A 20,598-nucleotide genomic window follows, 5' to 3' on the forward strand; every position below is an offset into this window, starting at 1 on the left:
CAGCATCCTCCACAATTCGTGTTACATAATCCTGGGAGCCGTAAAGGGATCTTCGTAGAACAAGTTTTGATGAGAATTCCTTGTCTAGAAACGTACCGTTTTGAGGAAAATAAGTTTGAATGTCGGATGACTTTGAAATCTCCGACTTCACGGTACGCACAGAGTGGAGATAATGTGGCCTCACCTGTGTGCTCTGCAGGAGCCCATGACAAGCACGGTTGTTCTACAACTCGTCGTTGGGAAATCTTCTAAGTGACAAAGGACGTCCTATTCAAAGTCGAGAGTGCAGCGCGTCCATGGGGCATCCCAGTCGACTCTCCTATTTGCGAACGAATCAGTTTCTCGGGTTATGGCACGGTATGTGACGTCATAAATAAAACAGGGACAGGTGACGGCGTGCTCTTCTCAGCTTGTGTGCGAACGGCGAAGTGGGAGATTTGAAACTGACCCAATCTACAAACTTATTGGCACATTTCTGGCTGTAGGTTTCTTATCACAATTATTATCTGCTACTTCCCCTCTCCGTCCACTACCAGTCTGCAACAGAATTGTGAAATAGTCTTTGTATATTACTAAGAGAAACTTTACAGTGACCAATTTTCTAGTTGCGAACAAAATTATAGAACGAGGCACTCAATATTATTCATCATTTGTCTGAGATTTATAGATATTCGAAACACTTGACTCGGTTTCAACGAAATCTATGGTAACAGCCTTACAGAAAGTGGACACTGATTCAGCAAACACTGGTGGATCAAAACAAAACTATCACCTCAAAATTTTTTGGGAAATTGTTATGGGAAAAATAGCGTTCTGTATAACATTACAACTTGCTTCAATATAAAGAGTCGCGATCGCATTGAAGTTGTTTATTTTTATTTTCAGGTGACTGGATCGAGTTTTTAAGACGTCGTCTTCGGATCTTACATTCCTCAGTGAACGTAAGAGTCCCTGGCGTGGAACAGGTCCATCTGCGCAGGGAGAACACCTGCGGTGATGGACATTAAGGTGATTGAGATTGTGGTGGTGATGATGGTTGTGATGGTGATGGTAATGGAAATGATGGTGACCATTTTCCTTATCGTCATTGGCAACGTCATAATAATTAAATATAGAGATAACAACATTTTTTCCAATTTTCTCCTTTCTTCAAATGGAGCTATCCATATTTTGCCTTGCTTCCTAATAAGTTATTTCAGGAATGTAGTTACTTTGTCCGTATGAAGTTGCTGAGTGAAAGATTGTTTTTCTGTAGCACCGTTCACCAGTTTATACAATATTTACTTGACAATGAATATCGTCCAGGATAGATGCAAGGCCTAACACGGGTATCAGAAACTGGAAAGCTTTAAACATGCTTTATAGATACGGTTAAGAGAATCTGGTGTGATGTTCTCTGTTCGGAGACGTTGATACTTGTGGTAAACCTATTCTATGTTTATGTCTTACTACATGCATTACCCAGATACCTATTGACAACTGTGACTAAGACCGTATACATGGAACTTGTTTTGGACTTACAGAGCTTGTTTCTATAGAACGTTTGAAGTAATATGATTGGGGACATGAAAAACAGCTTGATTGCTTCACTAGCCGGCCGAAGTGGCCGTGCGGTTAAAGGCGCTGCAGTCTGGAACCGCAAGACCGCTACGGTCGCAGGTTCGAATCCTGCTTCGGGCATGGATGTTTGTGTTGTCCTTAGGTTAGTTAGGTTTAACTAGTTCTAAGTTCTAGGGGACTAATGACCTCAGCAGTTGAGTCCCATAGTGCTCAGAGCCATTTGAACCATTTGATTGCTTCACTAACACGGGAGGGAACCACACAGGGCTGCCAGAACGAAAAGAAACTGACGCTGAAGTTTGCGCTCGCAATACACAGCGTCTGTCCTCGTGATTTATTTACGGTCGTGACATATTACAAGCCAACACTTTGAAAGTGAATTGTTATGAATATGTGGTACACAAGGTATAAAAACTCGCTTACCTGCGCCACTTCCCGTCAAAACTTCCGCCTATCAGAGTTACGTATTGCCTCGCTTTCCCAAGGGGTTTCCAAAGAGCGAGCTAATGACTCATGTTCTCCCGTCTCACTATCTTCATTGGATTCTTGGGATCGCATAGTCCTCAGTCTTTTAGCTGTTCTGACGTATTCAGGAAGACTCAACTGCTTTTTAGGCACTTTCATTAGCACACAAAATAAAATAAAAATGTAATGACTAAACACCCGTATCATAAATATAGCTTAATAAATTCGTTTTTCCCAGCAAAGAATATAAATAAAAACTTTCGAAACAATCAAAGCAATGTCGCTAAGTACCTAGTACACGAAACGGAATCAGTAAATCCATGTATCCTATTCATGTAAATGCGCGTTTTTTATTCTGTCACTAACGGAATCTTCTGAAAACACATCCGTCACTGAGTTAAAAAACTAATCGCCCCAGCCATTGTTAGGTTTAGGTAGTTCTAAGTCTAGAGGACTGATGACCTCAGATGTTAAGTCCCATAGTGCTTAGAGCCATTTGAGTCATTTGAACTCAGCCATTGTTTCTTCGGTGTGCTACATCACGATGATTAAACAGCCGAGCTATAAAGCAGAGCAGATGATTTTAGATGAAGCTTAAAATTATAATTTTGTTTTCGTGTTCCGATTTTCATTAAATAAAGGCTGTATATTGCCCTAAGCTACATTCAACTTACGTATGAAACCCAATGAAAATTTATCTAGTAGTTTTGGAGATTGGCGTATTCAGAGACGACGGTCTTAGATAAAATTTTAAATGAAGACATCTTTTCTTCCGTGATCTGAGTCTGAGAAATAAAGCCTACATATTACCTCAAACTATGGTTGAGTTACATCTGGAAACTTCAGGAAAAATCGACTAGTAGCTCTGGAGATCAGACGAACAGAAACGGCGTTTTTACCCTTTTCATATTAGCATTGATAACACATAATTCTCATCAGTGTGAAATGGCAACAAGGAGTCACAGCGACGTCCGAGAGGCATGCGATTTAACTTATCACAAAAACAGTGAATGAAAACACACAACACTGGTGTAGTACTCCACAATATTTTTTATTTCACAAATCAGTTATCGACTGTTATGCCATCATCAAATACAAAGATAAATATATTTGTCCCTGATGGTGGCAATACAGTCGAAAACCGGTTTGTGAAGTAAATAATAAATACTATACAATATTTTCCCCAGTGTTGTGTATCTTTTATTGATAATGTATAAAACACTCTACGAAGAACCGACGGAACAGTCAGTCAGTGCAACTCAGACAAAAATGATAAAAGAATCCTATTTTTAAAGGCATATTGATCTTGTAATTTTCCGTCAGACAAATCAAATAGTCTCTTTATTTATTAATTTGTTTTTAACAGCAGGCCCCATACAGTCAGCTTATCCATAATATAACCTACAGAGTTTATGTGCATGTTCCGACCATTAATCTGAATGTTTGCTTTTGTGCACACAATTACACCAAGGAACGAAAAAAAAAAAATCACCTATATTTACGAACCAGTCAAACAACGCGAGCAAAGGATTTAAATTAAAATATTACAAAACGATTTCGTTCAGTCTTCTAAAAGCATTATGTTGCTGTCAGGTAGGTATGCCTACGGTGCCAGTGTATCCAAAGAACGTGCCGTAAATTCTGTAATAATGCACTGCTAACTGGGTAGTCATACAGATCTCCACCTTTGGTCGGATGTTCTGATTCCACGAGTGTAACAGAAATGCTGTGATTTCGTCAGGACACGCAATTTTAAAATTTATGTAGGTATCCTAGGCGGCGACTGCAAATTTCTACAAAGGCCGGGAATCGAACCCTGGTCTCCTGCCCACAATGCAAGTGTGCTAGCCACTGAGCCGCGTTGGCATAGCGGTTCGCACAACTGCATGGATTACAATGGGATGCTCCCTCCTCGATCCGAATTTTAAACCCATTTTCTCCACAAGAAGATAAATGTTTATTTACGATGTGCAGCATATCAAAATATATCCTTACAGTGCTAAAGTACACTTGAGGTGAAAGAGTTACCTAGGGCACATTCTAATAAAAGTCTGCAGAAACTACCGTGATTAAATGTGAGTGTAGTTGTGAAGTCGGCCGCAGTGGTCGAGCGGTTCTAGGACTTCAGTCCGGAGCCACGCGACTGCTTCGGTCGCAGGTTCGAATCCTGCCTCGGGCACGGATGTGTGTGATGTCCTTAGGTTAGTTAGGTTTAAGTAGTTCTAAGTTCTAGGGGACTGATGACCTCAAATGTTAAGTCCCATAGTGCTTAGAACCATTTGAACCATTTTTTGTAGTTGTGAAAGGATCCAAGTGGGGGGATTGTCATCTCTGAAAAAGTGGGCATGGATAGTGCACTGGCCACTGTATTATCGTTCCGTTTGTACGCGTGAGGCTTGTCTGTCACGTATCACCTCAATCGAAAAGGCCTCGACGACTCTATCGTCTGACCTTTCCAAAGAAATACTACTTAGTTGTTCGACTAACAATACTTCCAATCACGGACTCATACAGGATAAAAAAATTATAAATACAATTACTCCAATCACAGGCCAATTGCGTGAATATTTAACAAGTGGGGAAAAATTTATGTGCATATTTCAATTAAAATACGGATTTTTCTTTGTGTTCTGGACCGATCGATGTGTTGCGCGGATCATCGGATGGCGGCGGCAAAGTAATTTTAATATTCATCGATCGCTTGAGAAAGTCACAAGACGGCGTAAATCATTAAAGAACTGAGCCATTGCATTCATACTAGTGGTGCAGACATGCTACGCTGGATGGAGACTATTTTTCATGGGGGGTGCCGTGATGCCATCTTAGAATGACCAACTTAAGTGCTAGGGAATCTTCCCCCACCACTCTGGTTAAAATGTCACAGGAATCGGCAGCGCTGCCTCCTGGTATGTTTGGCTAAAGGAACAACTTTTTTTTTTTCAGAACACTCGAAGCCCATTCTGACACATCTTCTTGAAACAGACAATGTGGATGCAGGTTTTAACGCAGACCTTTCTAGTATTTAAGGAATATGTAGTGGCCTCCATTACTCTGTAGTCAGTCGCCTGCAGCCGACAGCGGTGGCCGCGCGGTTCTAGGCGCTGCAGTCCGGAACCGCGCGACTGCTACGGTCGCAGGTTCGAATCCTGCCTCGGGCATGGATGTGTGTGATGTCCTTAGGTTAGTTAGGTTTAAGTAGTTCTAAGTTCTAGGGGACTGATGACCTCAGATGTTCGAGTCCCATAGTGCTCAGAGCCATTTGAACCATTTTCAGTCGCCTGCAGAATCACGTTGGTAGGAATCCGGTCTCGTCGCAAGAGAGTGCATGCGGCTTTCTCGATCGACACGCACGCAGCTTGTTCTGCTAGCTGACTGACGCTACTCACCTATGATGGAATGAGAGTTGCCACACTTGCTGACGTTTGTATTCGAGTCTGCCGGCCGGGGTGGCCGAGCGGTTGTAGGTGCTACAGTCTGGAACCGCCGACCGCTACGGTCGCAGGTTCGAATCCTGCCTCGGGCATGGGTGTGTGTGATGTCCTTAGGTTCGTTAGGTCTAAGCAATTCTAAGTTTTAGGGGACTGATGACCTCAGAAGTTAAGTCCCATAGTGCTCAGAGCCATATTCGAGTCTCGCATCTCTCATGGTCAACAATATCCCCCATCTTTCCTTAAGATGGTTTCCCACATTTTGCTAGTTACGTAGGTCTAGAGGCTAGACGAACATTTATTTCTTGTTTAATTGCTTTCCTCTTGTAACTTCAAATTTCCGCGAGAGACTGGTTGTTCGATGGGTAATCCAGAATTGTGGGTTGGTGTCGTCCCATGCTTTAAAATGTTTCGTTGCTGTGTTTTAAATGGCTGACATACGCTCTAAGACCAAAAATGACGCACCACGAAGGAATTTGCCGAATGGGACGGAAGTCGATCGATGTGTTGTACAAATACAGGCAAACAAATGATTACAATTTCAAAACAACGCAATGATTTATTCAAGAGGAAGTATGTCAAAATGTGTTAGTCCACTTTTGACCCTCCTGCAAGCAGTTACTCGGCTCTTTATTGATGGAGAGAATTGTTGAAAGTCCTCCCGAGGGTCTCCAGTCACGTCTTCGCTGATCATCGGAGTTCAGTACGAAGCCTGACTCATCGCTGAAGACATATTCAAGTCAATGAGGTTCTAGGCCGAAGACGTTTCTGGAGACGCCCCAGACAGCTATGGGATATGAACCCGAGGGTCGGCCGCCTTAATGCCCGACAGCCAGGATTTGGGGGTCTGGGGTGCCATTTCTGTTCATAGCAGAACCATTTTGGTTGTCATCCGTGGTACCGTAACAGCACAGCGGTACGTCAACGACATTCTGCACCCCTTCCTACATGGCAAGCCATCCAGGGCTTACGTTTCAGCAAGGTAATGGCCATCCACACAGGGTGATAGTTTCTACAGTTTGTCTTCGTGCTTGGAAAACTCACCCCAACTGAGAAAATTTGAAGCATTACGGGTACGGCCCTCCAACCAGCTCGGGATTTTGACGACCCAACGCGCCAATTGAACTGAATTTGGCACGACATCCCTCAGGAGGACGTCCAACTTCTACGAATAAATGCCCGGCGAATAACGCTTACATAAGAGCCAGTAGTGGACCTACGTGTTACTGAATCAGTCGATTTGTGAAGCTCTTTCTCTTGAATGAATCATCCAAGTCTTCTGAAATTGTAATCTTTTGTCCACATACGTGTATCACATCTTCCGATTTCCGTCCAACTCGGATAATTCCTTCGTGGTGTGTCGTTTTTATTGTCCTAGAGTGTATTATTATTCCACTGATTCATCGTCGAGTTTGTGGCCTTCCCTTTGTCTCTTATCCTATAACTTCATGGGGCTGTAACACCTACTGTAGCTTTGATTTCCGAATCTGCCATGGTCAGATGACAGATATTAAGGTAAGATAGCTTTCATCTAGAGATACGGAAGCGGTAACAGAGCAATTTTTCAATTACTTCTCTTTGATTCGACTGAGACTCTCCACCCTACAGCATTTCGTTCATTGAATACCACTAGCGCCACGCCCTGTGCCTACTCATTTAGGTTAAAACAGATCATCACTACCCACATGGTCCTAAAGGACATTTCCGATAGCTCACTTTACGATAAAAGTTGGTAGCTCTTTGACGCTATCTTATATGCCAAGTTGGTCTCATTAGAAAACTGGTACAATATTGACGGAGAACTGCAAGTGAGAAACCAGTGGTGCAGACACTGGCTATTAATATCTAGCTGAAGCACATAAGCAAGTGAAAAGATTCTGTCTTTTCTACTGCACTGTCGCCAGTATGCACTGGCACGACAGGAGTCCTGCACCTCCTTAAACCGATCTGAAACAGTTCGTGAAATCACCGTAGACTTATAATTATTGTTAGGACAAATCCCGTGCTTTTTTAGGAAGCGTGACTCATCCACTAAGGAGATTGCAGTACCCTCCCACAAACAAATCCTCATTATGGCCTTTGTAACTCTGCAAAGAAAGCTTGACGCAGTAAAAGATCTCTAATTTTTCAAAATATTATTATGCAAATGAAAAGCAAGGGTTCGTACAGGACGGAAGCGAAATGTGGGTGATCAAGAATCGGTAGATGAAAGAAACTGGAACCATTTGAAATGTGGTGTGTGAAAGTGGATAGACTGAAATGAAGTACACACTAAAAAGACTCGGTGAGTAAAGCAGTTTATGGAAGATCTCACCAGGAGGGACACGTTACTGGAGCATCTTCTGCTCATTCGAGGGAGAGTCAACTTAGCGATGGAGTACCCTAAATATCCTACGTGTTTTAACCGGTACCTCACGGGGAGCGGATCGTAAAATCCTGTTCCGCTCACAGCAAACTCTTATCCGATCAAAAACGGACTTATCATCGGAAAGACCGTCTGTTTTACGCCGTCTCAACGTAACCCACCATCGAGGCATACGTTTGGCCACTGGAGCTTTCTACACTAGCCTCGTTGTGAGTCTCTATGCAGACGCCGCCGAACTACCGCCGTCGTGCCGGTGTGATGTTCTGCTCAGCAGATACGCGTGCCGCCTGTCCTCTGTGGCCAATATTCCATGCTATGCTTTCATTTTTGATGACTCGCTTAACCTCCAGTACTTGTTAACTTGTTTGTTGCCTCCCAGAGTTCGTTTTCGTATACTGCTTAGGAAACTTAACCTTGCGTTACCTGCCACGTTCCCGATGAGTGAGAGCCCTTCACCGCCATGGCTTCGTGCAGAGGTCAGCGTTCATTTTCCACTTAATTCGCTTCCCACGAACGCTAGTCTATATTCGACCTATCGCTCTACGTTTCTCGATAGTTGCACGCAACACAGAGGCAGCACCTTCGTCTGCACTGATGGCTCTATGACTGACCGTGGTGTCGGATGCGAATTTGTCATTGGCGTCAAACATTTCAGATACCGGCTTCTAGAACGGTGCTCGATTTTTACAGCAGAGTTTCTCGCACTCTATCAGGCCACCCAGTACATCCGACGACACAGGGTTCTCAATTTTATATTATCTTCCGTTTCACTTAGTGTCCTCCAGAGCATCTGTGTGCTATACACATGCCGCCCATTAGTTCATCGAATCCGAGAACGCCTCCACTCGCTCGCTTATTATGGAGCCAACGTGATGTGCATGTGGGTCCGTGGTCACGTCAGAGAGTGGGAATTTAGCTGCCCCTGCTACTGCTAAGACTACAGTCCGACTACCTAGACGTTTTAGCTATTCTGCCCGTTGAGACGATCTCTGTCACCACGTAGGAACATTGTTTCACTCTAGTATGAACAGTGGTCTTTTCTATATGGGACATACAGTGAGAAACAGGCACCTCCCAACGGCTTGGACGACTCCTCTCGCCCCCTTCGTCGCTAGGAGATGCCTTTAGATGGTCTGCCTATTGGGCGCTGTCGTTTCAGTCACCGTCGTTCAATGGTTCAAATGGCTCTGAGCACTATGGGACTCAACTGCTGAGGTCATTAGTCCCCTAGAACTTAGAACTAGTTAAACCTAACTAACCTAAGGACATCACAAACATCCATGCCCGAGGCAGGATTCGAACCTGCGACCGTAGCGGTCTTGCGGTTCCAAACTGACGCGCTTAGAACCGCACGGCCACTTCGGCTGGCCCACCGTCGTTCGTTAAGTGGAGATCCCGCACCACTTAGTGCTTGCTGCAGCCAACCATTGGCAGTGCGCCATTTTCTGACACGGTGCCGATGTTATAACCGATAACGTTTTAATGTATGTTTGCCATCTGAATAGTTTAGCAGATACAACACGAGCTGTAGATCGCAATTAACTTTTTATTCTCCACAGTAATATAGCAAAGGAAATTTAATTTTCAACCGTTTGAACAACCTCCTCAAAGGGAAAGTGACCGTTTTTAGCTATCCCTCTACGCCAGTCGGATAGGCTTTGAGTATTATAAGACTTCAAAGTCATTTGGTAATTGACCATTTTAAGCTTTGACACGGGCAATAATGACTTCAGCTGTTTTGCGCCCTAAAGCAACCAACTGTCGATGGAGCAACAGCTGTGGGCGTAAGTACTAGAGGCAGGCCAAGAATGGAACATGTGACACATTGTGTAATGTTTTAATGGTAATAGCTGAAAGGGTATCAAAACATTAACACAAGATACGGAAAACGGAGATCAGAATGAAACCAGTCGAACGACTGGTACCTTTAAAAAATCCCTGCCATTCATAGATTTTGACAGAGTAGAAGGTGCAGTGATATGTATGTTGCACATTATCTCAGGAAACTTGGTGGTCTCCACAGTGTATAGTACTGTATATAATTAATCAAAAGATTTTTTATTTTTCGAATTCGCCCAACTAAGGACTAAGCGAAACCTGATTTATGATATCATACTTTGTCATTACTGTCACACATCGCTTAGCGATATAATTCCATATTTCTACCACTATTTACTGGTTATTTTAACGAGAGTACTGGAGATGTGTGCTGGAGGTTTGGGGGTGGGGGGGGGGGGGCATTTTGGCTTTTCGTCACTGGGAAGCTGCAGTTCTGGTATGGTACGTGTTCCTGTTTGTCAGCAGAGGTCAGTCAACGAATCTTATAAGGAGAGGAGAGGCTCCCCATGGAGACAAACAGTTTTCACAGGAGTGGCGCTGTGACCCGCTTCGTGCTTTAGTGGGCAGAGCTGGTCCCTGTCTTCACTCAGGGTAGAGGATACCGTGCCGCCGCTGGCTGCTCCAGAGAATAACTGAGCATGACTTTTTTTGCCTTTTCTGCGTGAACGTCAAAGGACGAGATGTCGCAGCATGGCTGGCCAATGCAAGAAAGTCGTTTGCTTTCAGCCTAAATATTTTGGTGTATCTAATCGAATATGTCACTCTTGCCACCATGTTTGGCGTACAGAAACCAACTAATTCAAGTAACACTGCTCCAAGCTGGCACCAACCTCATACCATTAATGCGGATTTTCTCTTTTGAATGGTAAATTTTTCCCGAGGGCATGCAGCTTGACTGTATGGTTAAATGATGATGGCGTCCTCTTGGGTAAAATATTCCGGAGGTAAAATAGTCCCCCATTCGGATCTCCGGGCGGGGACTACTCAAGAGGATGTCGTTAGCAGGAGAAAGAAAACTGGCGTTCTACGGATCGGAGCGTGGAATGTCAGATTCCTTAATCGGGCAGGTAGGTTAGAAACTTTAAAAAGGGAAATGCATAGGTTAAAGTTAGATATAGTTGGAATTAGTGAAGTTCGGTGGCAGGAGGAACAAGACTTCTGGTCAGGTGACTACAGGGTTATAAACACAAAATCAAATAGGGGTAACGCAGGAGTAGGTCAAATAATGAATAGGAAAATAGGAATGCGGGTAAGGTACTACAAACAGCATAGTGAACGCATTATTGTGGCCAAGATAGATACGAAGCCCATGCCTACTACAGTAGTACAAGTTTATATGCCAACTAGCTCTGCAGATGACGAAGAAATTGAAGATATGTATGATGAAATAAAAGAAATTATTCAGATAGTGAAGGGTGACGAAAATTTAATAGTCATGGGTGACTGGAATTCGGTAGTAGGAAAATGGAGAGATGGAAATGTAGTAGCTGAATATGGATTGGGGCTAAGAAATGAAAGAGGAAGCCGCCTTGTTGAATTTTGCACAGAGCATAAGCTAATCATAGCTAACACTTGGTTCAAGAATCATAAAAGAAGGTTGTATACATGGAAGAATCCTGGAGATACTAAAAGGTATCAGATAGATTATATAATGGTAAGACAGAGTTTAGGAACCAGGTTTTAAATTGTAAGACATTTCCAGGAGCAGATGTGGACTCTGACCACAATCTATTTGTTATGATCTGCAGATTAAAACTGAAGAAACTGCAAAAAGGTGGGAATTTAAGGAGATGGGACCTCGATAAACTGACTAAACCAGAGGTTGTACAGATATTCAGGGAGAGCATAAGGGAACAGTTGATAGGAATGGGGGAAAGAAATACAGTAGAAGAAGAATGGGTAGCTCTGAGGGATGAAGTAGTGAAGGCAGCAGAGGATCAAGTAGGTAAAAAGACGAGGGCTAGTAGAAATCCTTGGGTAACAGAAGAAATATTGAATTTAATTGATTACAGGGGAAAATATAAAAATGCAGTAAATGAAGCAGGCAAAAAGGAATACAAACGTCTCAAAAATGAGATCGACAGGCAGTGCAAAATTGCTAAGCAGGGATGGCTAGAGCACAAATGTAAGGATGCAGAAGCGAGTATCACTAGGGGTAAGATAGATACTGCCTACAGGAAAATTAAAGAGACATTTGGAGAGAAGAGAACCACTTGTATGAATATCAAGAGCTCAGATGGAAACCCAGTTCTAAGCAAAGAAGGGAAAGCAGAAAGGTGGAAGGAGTATATAGAGGGTCTATACAAGGGCGATGTACTTGAGGACAATATTATGGAAATGGAAGAGGATGTAGATGAAGATGAAATGGGAGATACGATACTGCGTGAAGAGTTTGACAGAGCACTGAAAGACCTGAGTCGAAACAAGGTCCCCGGAGTAGACAACACTCCATTTGAACTACTGACGGCGTTGGGAGAGCCAGTCCTGACAAAACTCTACCATCTGATGAGCAAGATGTATGAAACAGGTGAAATACCCTCAGACTTCAAGAAGAATATAATAATTCCAATCCCAAAGAAAGCAGGTGTTGACAGATGTGAAAATTGCCGAACTATCATTTTAATAAGTCACAGCTGCAAAATACTAACGCGAAATCTTTACAGACAAATGGAAAAACTAGTAGAAGCCAATCTCAGGGAAGATCAGTTTGGATTCCGTAGAAATGTTGGAACACGTGAGGCAATACTGACCCTACGACTTATCTTAGAAGAAAGATTAAGGAAGGGCAAACCTACGTTTCTAGCATTTGTAGACTTAGAGAAAGCTTTTGATACTGTTGACTGGAATACTCTCTTTCAAATTCTGAAGGTGGGAGGGGTAAAATACAAGGAGCGAAAGGCTATTTACAATTTGTACAGAAACCAGATGGCAGTTATAAGAGTCGAGGGACATGAAAGGGAAGCAGTGGTTGGGAAGGGAGTGAGACAGGGTTGTAGCCTCTCCCCGATGTTACTCAATCTGTATATTGAGCAAGCAGTGAAGGAAACAAAAGAAAAATTCGGAGTAGGTATTAAAATTCATGGAGAAGAAATAAAAACTTTGAGGTTCGCCGATGACATTGTAATTCTGTCAGAGACAGCAAAGGACTTGGAAGAGCAGTTGAACGGAATGGATAGTGCCTTGAAACGAGGATATAAGATGAACATCAACAAAAGCAAAACTAGGATAATAGAATGTAGTCGAATTAAATCGGGTGATGCTGAGGGAATTAGATTAGGAAATGAGACACTTAAAGTAGTAAAGGAGTTTAGCTATTTGGGGAGAAAAATAACTGATGATGGTCGAAGTAGGGAGGATATAAAATGTAGACTGGCAATGGCAAGGAAAGCTTTTCTGAAGAAGAGAAATTTGTTAACATCGAGTATAGATTTAAGTGTCAGGAAGTCGTTTCTGAAAGTTTGTATGGAGCGTAGCCATGTATGGAAGTGAAACGTGTACGATAAATAGTTTGGACAAGAAGAGAATAGAAGCTTTCGAAATGTGGTGCTACAGAAGAATGCTGAAGATTAGATGGGTAGATCACGTAACTAATGATGAAGTATTGAATAGGATTGGGGAGAAGAGAAGTTTGTGGCACAACTTGATTAGAAGAAGGGATCGGTTGGTAGGACATGTTCTGAGGCATCAAGGGATCACCAATTTAGTATTGGAGGGCAGCGTTGAGGGTAAAAATCGTAGAGGGAGACCAAGAGATGAATACACTAAGCAGATTCAGAAGGATGTAGGTTGCGGTAGGTACTGGGAGATGAAGAAACTTGCACGGGATAGAGTAGCATGGAGAGCAGCATCAAACCAGTCTCAGGACTGAAGACCACAACAACAACAACAACATGGTAAATAGTTGAGGCAGGAGAACTAAGATTCTTGGGTCTTCATCTTCTGGCCTCTATCTGGTACTGACAGGCACATACCTTGTTGATTTTGGAGAAATGTGTGTCAATTCACGGTAGCACGATTCATATTCCGAGCAGCTCGCTACTTAGTTGTTCTGTTAAGCAACTTGCCGATTTGATTTCTTGCTCTGTTTTGTCTCACTGATCTTGAAATCCTAAACTGCCCAGAGAAGGATACGGTGTTGCATTCTCTGTGCAGTATTCCATAAATCTGATACATCCCTTCCGTGTTACGCTTATTATATGAGAATTCAATCGAGATTTAAGAGAACTTTGCTCTGTTGTGAATTACGTCCATCAAATATAGCACATAAAAATTTGTTACAGGCGTGCTTGACTAAAATTTCAAGATTCTTTAACTACCCTACATTTTTTCCGTGGTTGAGCGACCCACTAATAACAAATATAACCTTAGGCTAGTTTATAAATAACTCATCTGCTACCAGTTACAATTTATTGATAAACAAACCTATTGTTTTCATAGTCGCAGGCTTTCAGAACCATTTGTAATGGATCAAATCAAATACAACCTGGTTAGCACACTGGACTCGCATTCGGGAGGACGACGGCTCAATCCCGTCTCCGGCCATCCTGATTTAGGTTTTCCGTGATTTCTCTAAATCGTTTCAGGCAAATGCCGGGATGGTTCCTTTGAAAGGGCACGGCCGATTTCCTTCCCAATCCTTCCCTAACCCGAGCTTGCGCTCCGTCTCTAATGACCTCGTTGTCGACGGGACGTTAAACACTAACCACCACCACCACCAAATACAATCTTTTTTCACCCAATTTTCTTGTTATCTCTGTGACGACGTTATCGTTGTGTACAGTGTCCAAACTCAACGATCGATTTTGAAACCGATATTTACGTTTTTCAATAAAATAACAAACAAATAATAAAACTGACGTTAGATGTTACTTATTATTCAGTGAAGGTAACGCGAATTTGCACGCGCTTTTCTTCTATGATTACAGATTTGTTTGTTGACTAGGGAGAGCTGTGTCAACTTCCCCTAGGATTATAACTTTGCTGTGTTGTTTCCTGATAATTTCATTAACGACCTTGCAGTATTCAGAGGTAATCAGCAACAACATTTACACAGCAACGTCACATCATAATGCAGGTCAAGGGCTCGCTGCCCTCCTGACCAGAGACGACAAACGCACTAGTTCCAATATTCTTTTCCTTCTTTCTGGCTTCCCAGTGCTTCTTCATTCTTGGTATCTGTTATTGTCTTCTTTCCTGTGTCACTTTTCTTGCTTTTTCTTCTGGAAACCCTTGCATTTTTGTACCTTTCGCTTGAGTTTTTGTATCATTCCCAACTTCGGTAAATCCTTCTTTACGTCTATAAGCCACGAAATTTGGGTACAGCCGACCATACGGCAAGTGTTGTTACGCAAATGTCGAGCTGTTCTGTAGAATGTTTCAACAGATATTTTATAGGATATCAGAACCTCATCCCAAATGATGGAACTGTACTCTTCCATCAATTGCCAGTATTACTTTGCTTCGAAACATTAGAGATGCTGCATATGTCGTAGGCATAGACCATCAGTGTGTTTGCGCGTAGAAAACACTCCGTCTTCTGCTCACGAGTGGCCTACTGGGACCATCCGACCCCGTGTCATCCTCAGTGGAGGATGCGGATAGGAGGGGCGTGGGGTCAGCACACCGCTCTCCCGGTCGTTATGATGGTATTCTTGACCGAAGCCGCTACTATTCGGTCGAGTAGCTCCTCAATTGACAACACGAGGCTGAGTATACCCCGAAAAATGGCAACAGCGCGTGGAAGCCTGGATGGTCACCTATCCTAGTGCCGACCACGCCCGACTGCGCTTAACTTCGGTACTCTCACAGGAACCGGTGTATCCACTGCGGCAAGGCCGTTGCCTTGTGCATAGAAAGAGCAGTTCGTAAAGAACCTGTGATTTTCGCACCGGTATGGCAGGGTATTTGAGTGCCCTATTGCCCATCACTGCTCGGTGGCGGTGTCATAATTTTTAGAATTGTAGGGGCTTCATATCTTCGTAGCTCAGACAATTAGTACGAAATATTTGTAAATTGCACATACAAACTTTCCTCGTGAATCACTCTACCTACTACTCCCAAAACAGATCAAAATATCTACAGTAGCTCATGAGATTTTTGTCGCATTAGGAATTCACTGGAAGTTTGCAATGGTTTGTAAAGGCAAAAAAATTATTTATGTGACATAATTACGAATTAACAATTTTTGGATTTCTTTTTTTTACTTGTACTGTGAAACGTTGAGTTTACTAGTATCAAAGTAGGCCGAATTTTCTGCGTTGACTCAGAAACGAAGGGGCATAGACCTCAGTATGTGACAAATTTCAACCCGATACCACTACGTGTTCCAGAGGAACAGGGATTTTAACAGTCGGACAGTCGGGCAGATAGACAGACGGACAACAAAGTGATGCTATAAGTGTTCAGTTTTTCCCGATTGAGACACAGAAACCCACAGAGAAATTTAGGTAAATTTAGCCATTCATTCTTAGTTATCACGCATTAGTTACGCGCGAATGACAGGCAGCGAGCCCTGTTTTACACTTTCTCGACGCATATTTATTGGAATCCGTTTGCTGTCACTCTGATTGAAACGTCATCAGGTCCATAATCTGTCTCGCAGCCACAAGATGATCTGGAGCAGTGTCCTCTGCCAGCCAGTCTAGAAAGCAATCCTTAGCACACGGGACATAGGTGAATACACAGTGAGCGTCGGATATCTCGTATTTCCTGAATCAACGACTCGCTTCGTCTGACGTCACTCTGTGGACCGGTTTTCCTGCTGCTATTAACAAATGGTCCAAATTTCTGCAGTTTTGTCTACAGTGGTCTAATTTCCTTTGGTGTGGAGTGTACGACGGGGGATGTCGTGAGTGCTGAGTATTATACATCGCGTGGCACAAGTTTATCATTTCGCCCTATACAGTTAGCCGTGTGGTCGATGGCCGTAAACTGCAGCAAGAAACGTGAAATTATACCACGCTCCTGGAGCGATTATAATCTTATTATGAAATAAATGAATGAATATTCAAGTACCTCTCTTAAAATGTATTCAGTCAAGTCTTGGCCACTATCGAATGCAGTTTATTTTCGCTAGTGGAAATAAATCAAGTCTTTTATGAAAAATAAGTAATATGCTTTAAGGGGGTAGACCAGGGTGACGCCCGATTTTGAAACCGATATTTACGTTTTCCAATAAATAATAAACAAATAATAAAACTGACGTTAGATGTTTATTGTACAAGCTGCAGATTGCATTATGTATTTTCTTAAGCAAGAAACTTGTACCTATATGGCATTACAAGACTTCGACTACAGTCCTTTGTGGGCGGTTGGTGGGAGCTCTGGACGACATAGCTTTCAACCGAGAACAATGATATTGTCTGACTTAGTACATAGAGATATTTAAAAAATTGTTTTTAACAAAATGGCGGCATTCTGAAATAAGTCAATATTTTCGACAAAGAACTCGTTATAAAAATGTGAACCAAATTGGATATTAAAATATATTGCAAAAATCCTACTTACTACAGTAGAAAAAACGCTCACTCAAGTTACGGAAAGGTATTATGTAATTGCACGTATATTCCATGAGCTATAACTTCTGCCAGTTTAAAAATTGTTGTGGAAAAACAAGCGATTTAAGTATCAACTTGTGTTCTTATTGAAACTGAACAAACTTTTAAACAGGAGTGCTAGCACCGTACAGGTGGCCTTCTCTCGCCGATGTCGAGACGCTCCAGATTATATCGATTAACCGGCTTCCGCTTACAAATAGCAGCGTTTTTCGCAAAACTGGGATTACTTTCCGAAAGTTTTCTATCCGTATAAATACATTTGTTTCTCATTTTCAAGCATTCACGTTGTACTTCGTTTATAACAAGCGAAATGACGTGCTGACGCGAGGCAAGCACGTTTCAGACTGTTTACCACAAACCAATCTTGTTCGAAGAGAAATCGTGTTCAGAACGGTACTTTAGTTGATACTAGTGCCATCTATTATTCTATCCGAAACTAATAGGGCACCTATTCCGGTGGTAACTATGGTAGTATTACATTGGTTGCCTTCGAGCGCTCGGATGCGCCAGAACCCCATGCTGTAATACGCGGTTTTGACATATTTTAACATTTATGGAACACTTTATACGAAGGAATTTTAACCTAGAAACATTTTAAGCCAGTATAAAAATGAAGATAAAAATTTTCTGTTCTGGTCTACCCTCTTAAATGACGTGTAATTCCTTATATAATTAAGTCGAAGATTATTGTAGTTGAGGTATTAGAAAATTTTAATAAACTGTCTAGATTCATACAAACAAGTTACTTAATTTTCAGAAGTGCTAGAAGATGGAAATCTTAACTTGTTAATATATCGACGACGTGGATTTAGAAGAAGTATATTTTGGTGTTTCAAGTATCGGAAGGAGCTATAAACCGTTTTTTCCTTGAGTCATCAGTCTTCCGATTGGATTGATTCCCCTCCAGGAATTGCTCTCTTTCCTCTCTTGTGCCAACCTTTTCATCTCAGAGTAGCATCTGCAACCTACGTCCTCATTTATTTGCTGGATGTATTCCAAACTCTGTCTTCCTCTAAGGTTTTTACCCTCTACAGATCCCTCTAGTGCCATGGCAGTTATTCCGCGATGTCTTAACAGATATCCTACAATTCTGCCCCTTATTCTTGTCAGTGTTTTTCCTATATTCCTTTCCCCGCCGATTCTGCAGAGTATCTCCTCGTTCCTTACTTTATCAGTCCACCCGATTTTCAACATTCGTCTGTAGCGTCACATCTCAAATGCTTCGATTCTCTTCTGTTTCGTTTTTCCCACAACCCACGTTTCACTACCATACATAGCTGTGCACCAAACGCATATTCACAGAAATTTCGTCCTCGAATTAAGGCTTATGTTTTATGCTAACAGTCTTCTCTTGGTCAGGAATGCCCTATGCCCTTTTTGCCAGTACTAGTCTGCATCGGATGTCCTCCTTGCTCCATCTGTCACTCGTTATTTTACTACCTAGGTAGCAGGATTCCTTAACTTCAACTACTTAGTGACCGTTATTCCTGGTGTTAAGCTTCTCGTTGTTCTCATTTCTGCTACTTCTCATTACTTTCGTCTTTCTTTGACTTACTCTCAATTCATGTTTCGTACTCATTAGACTGTTCATTCCAGGCAACAGATCACGTAATTATTCTTCACCTTACTCAGGACAGCAATGTCATCAGCGAATCATATCATTGATATACTTTGACACTAAATTTTACTTCCACACTTGAACCTTTATTTTATTTCCATCATTGCTTCTTTGACGCATAGATTGAACAATACACCCTGTCTTACACTCTTTTTAATCCGACCACTTCGTTCTTGGTCATCCAGTCTTATTATTCCCGCTCAGCTCTTGTGCATGTTGCGTAGTACCGGTCTTTCCCTATAGCTTATCCCTAGTTTCTTCAGAATTTCGAACATCTTGCATCATTTGACATCGGTTTATCCAGCTCTACTAATCCTATGAATGTGTCTTGATTTTTCTTTAGTCGTTATCAACCCCAAGGTCAGAACTGCTCTCTGGTGCCTTTAACTTTCCTAAACCAAACTGATTGTCACCTCATCTGACACATTGTCAATTTTTTTTCGATTCTTCTCGTTTTATTCTTGTCAGCAACTTGGATGCATTAGCTGCTGAGTGTGCAATAATTCTCACACTTGTCAGCTCTTGCAGATTTAAGAATTTTGTGCATGATATTTTTTCGAAAGTCAGATGTTATATTGCAACTCATACGTTCTACACACCAGCGTGAATGGTCGTTTCGTTGCCCCTTCTCCCAATGATTTTAGAAATTCTGATGGAATGTTATCTGTCCCTTCTGTCATATTTGACGATAAGTCTTCTAAAGCTCTTTCAGATTGATTCTAACATTTGATCCCCCATCTATATCGAGTATTGTTTCTTCTTCTATCACATCAGACACATCTTCCCCCTCATAGAGACCTTCAGTATACTCTTTCCACATATCTGCTGTTTGCTCTGCATTTAACGGTGGAATTACCACTGCACTTTTATTGTTACCACCGTTGGTTTTAGTTTCACAGAGGGTTGTTTTGATTTGACTAGATGCTGAGTACGTCCTTCCGACAACAATTTCTTTTTCGATTTCTTCACATTTTTTCATGAAGCAGCTTAGCCTTAGCTTCTCTGCAATTCCTATTTATTTCAGTCCTCAGCGACTTTTGTTTCTGAATTCCAGATTTTCCATGAACATTTTTGTATTGCCTTATTTCATCGATCAACTGAAATATTTCTTCTGTTACCCATGGTTTCTTCACAGTTACCTTCTTTGTACATATTTTTCTCTTCCCAACTTTTGTGACTGCCCTTTTTAGAGATGTCCATTCCTCTTAGACAAAACTACTTACTGAGCTATTCCTAATCACAGTATCTACAGCATCACAGAACTCCGATCGTACATCTTTGTTCCTTAGTACTTCCGTAGCCCACTTCTCTGCACATTGATTCTTCCTGACTAATCTCTTAAACTTTTGTCTACTCTTCGTCCCTAATAAATTGTGATCTGAGTCTATATCTGCTCCTGAGCATTCCTTACAATCCAGTATCTGATTTCGAAATATTTGCCTGACCATGATGCACTGTAATTGAAATCGTCCCGTACCGCCTGGCCATTTCCAAGGATACCTCCTCCTCGCGCGATTCTTGAACAGAGTATTCGCTGTTACTAGATGAAATTTATTGCACAAATCAGTTAACCTTTCTCCTCTCTCATTCCTAGAACCAAGCCCACATTCTTCTGTAACCCTTTCTTCTGCTCCTTCCCCTGCAACTACGTTCCATTCCCCCGTGACTACTAGATTTTCGTCTGCCTTTACATACTGGATATATTCTCATATACTTTATCACTTCAGTCTGAGGCGTCGGCATGTATAATTGCACTATCAATGTCGG

At 42.1% G+C, this 20,598-nt stretch overlaps 1 long non-coding RNA gene across 1 annotated transcript in view; it reads left to right on the forward strand.

Annotated features, from left to right (window-relative positions):
- The window catches only part of LOC126412457 (uncharacterized), a 599,592-nt gene that overhangs the window by 397,036 nt on the left and 181,958 nt on the right, over positions 1-20,598 (forward strand). Inside the window, exon 3 of the long non-coding RNA XR_007575288.1 lies at positions 886-1,008. This is a non-coding gene — a long non-coding RNA (uncharacterized LOC126412457). The remainder of the gene's footprint in view (positions 1-885; positions 1,009-20,598) is intronic.

This window comes from Schistocerca serialis, chromosome 7 (assembly GCF_023864345.2).
Source record: "Schistocerca serialis cubense isolate TAMUIC-IGC-003099 chromosome 7, iqSchSeri2.2, whole genome shotgun sequence".
NCBI lineage: Eukaryota > Metazoa > Arthropoda > Insecta > Orthoptera > Acrididae > Schistocerca > Schistocerca serialis.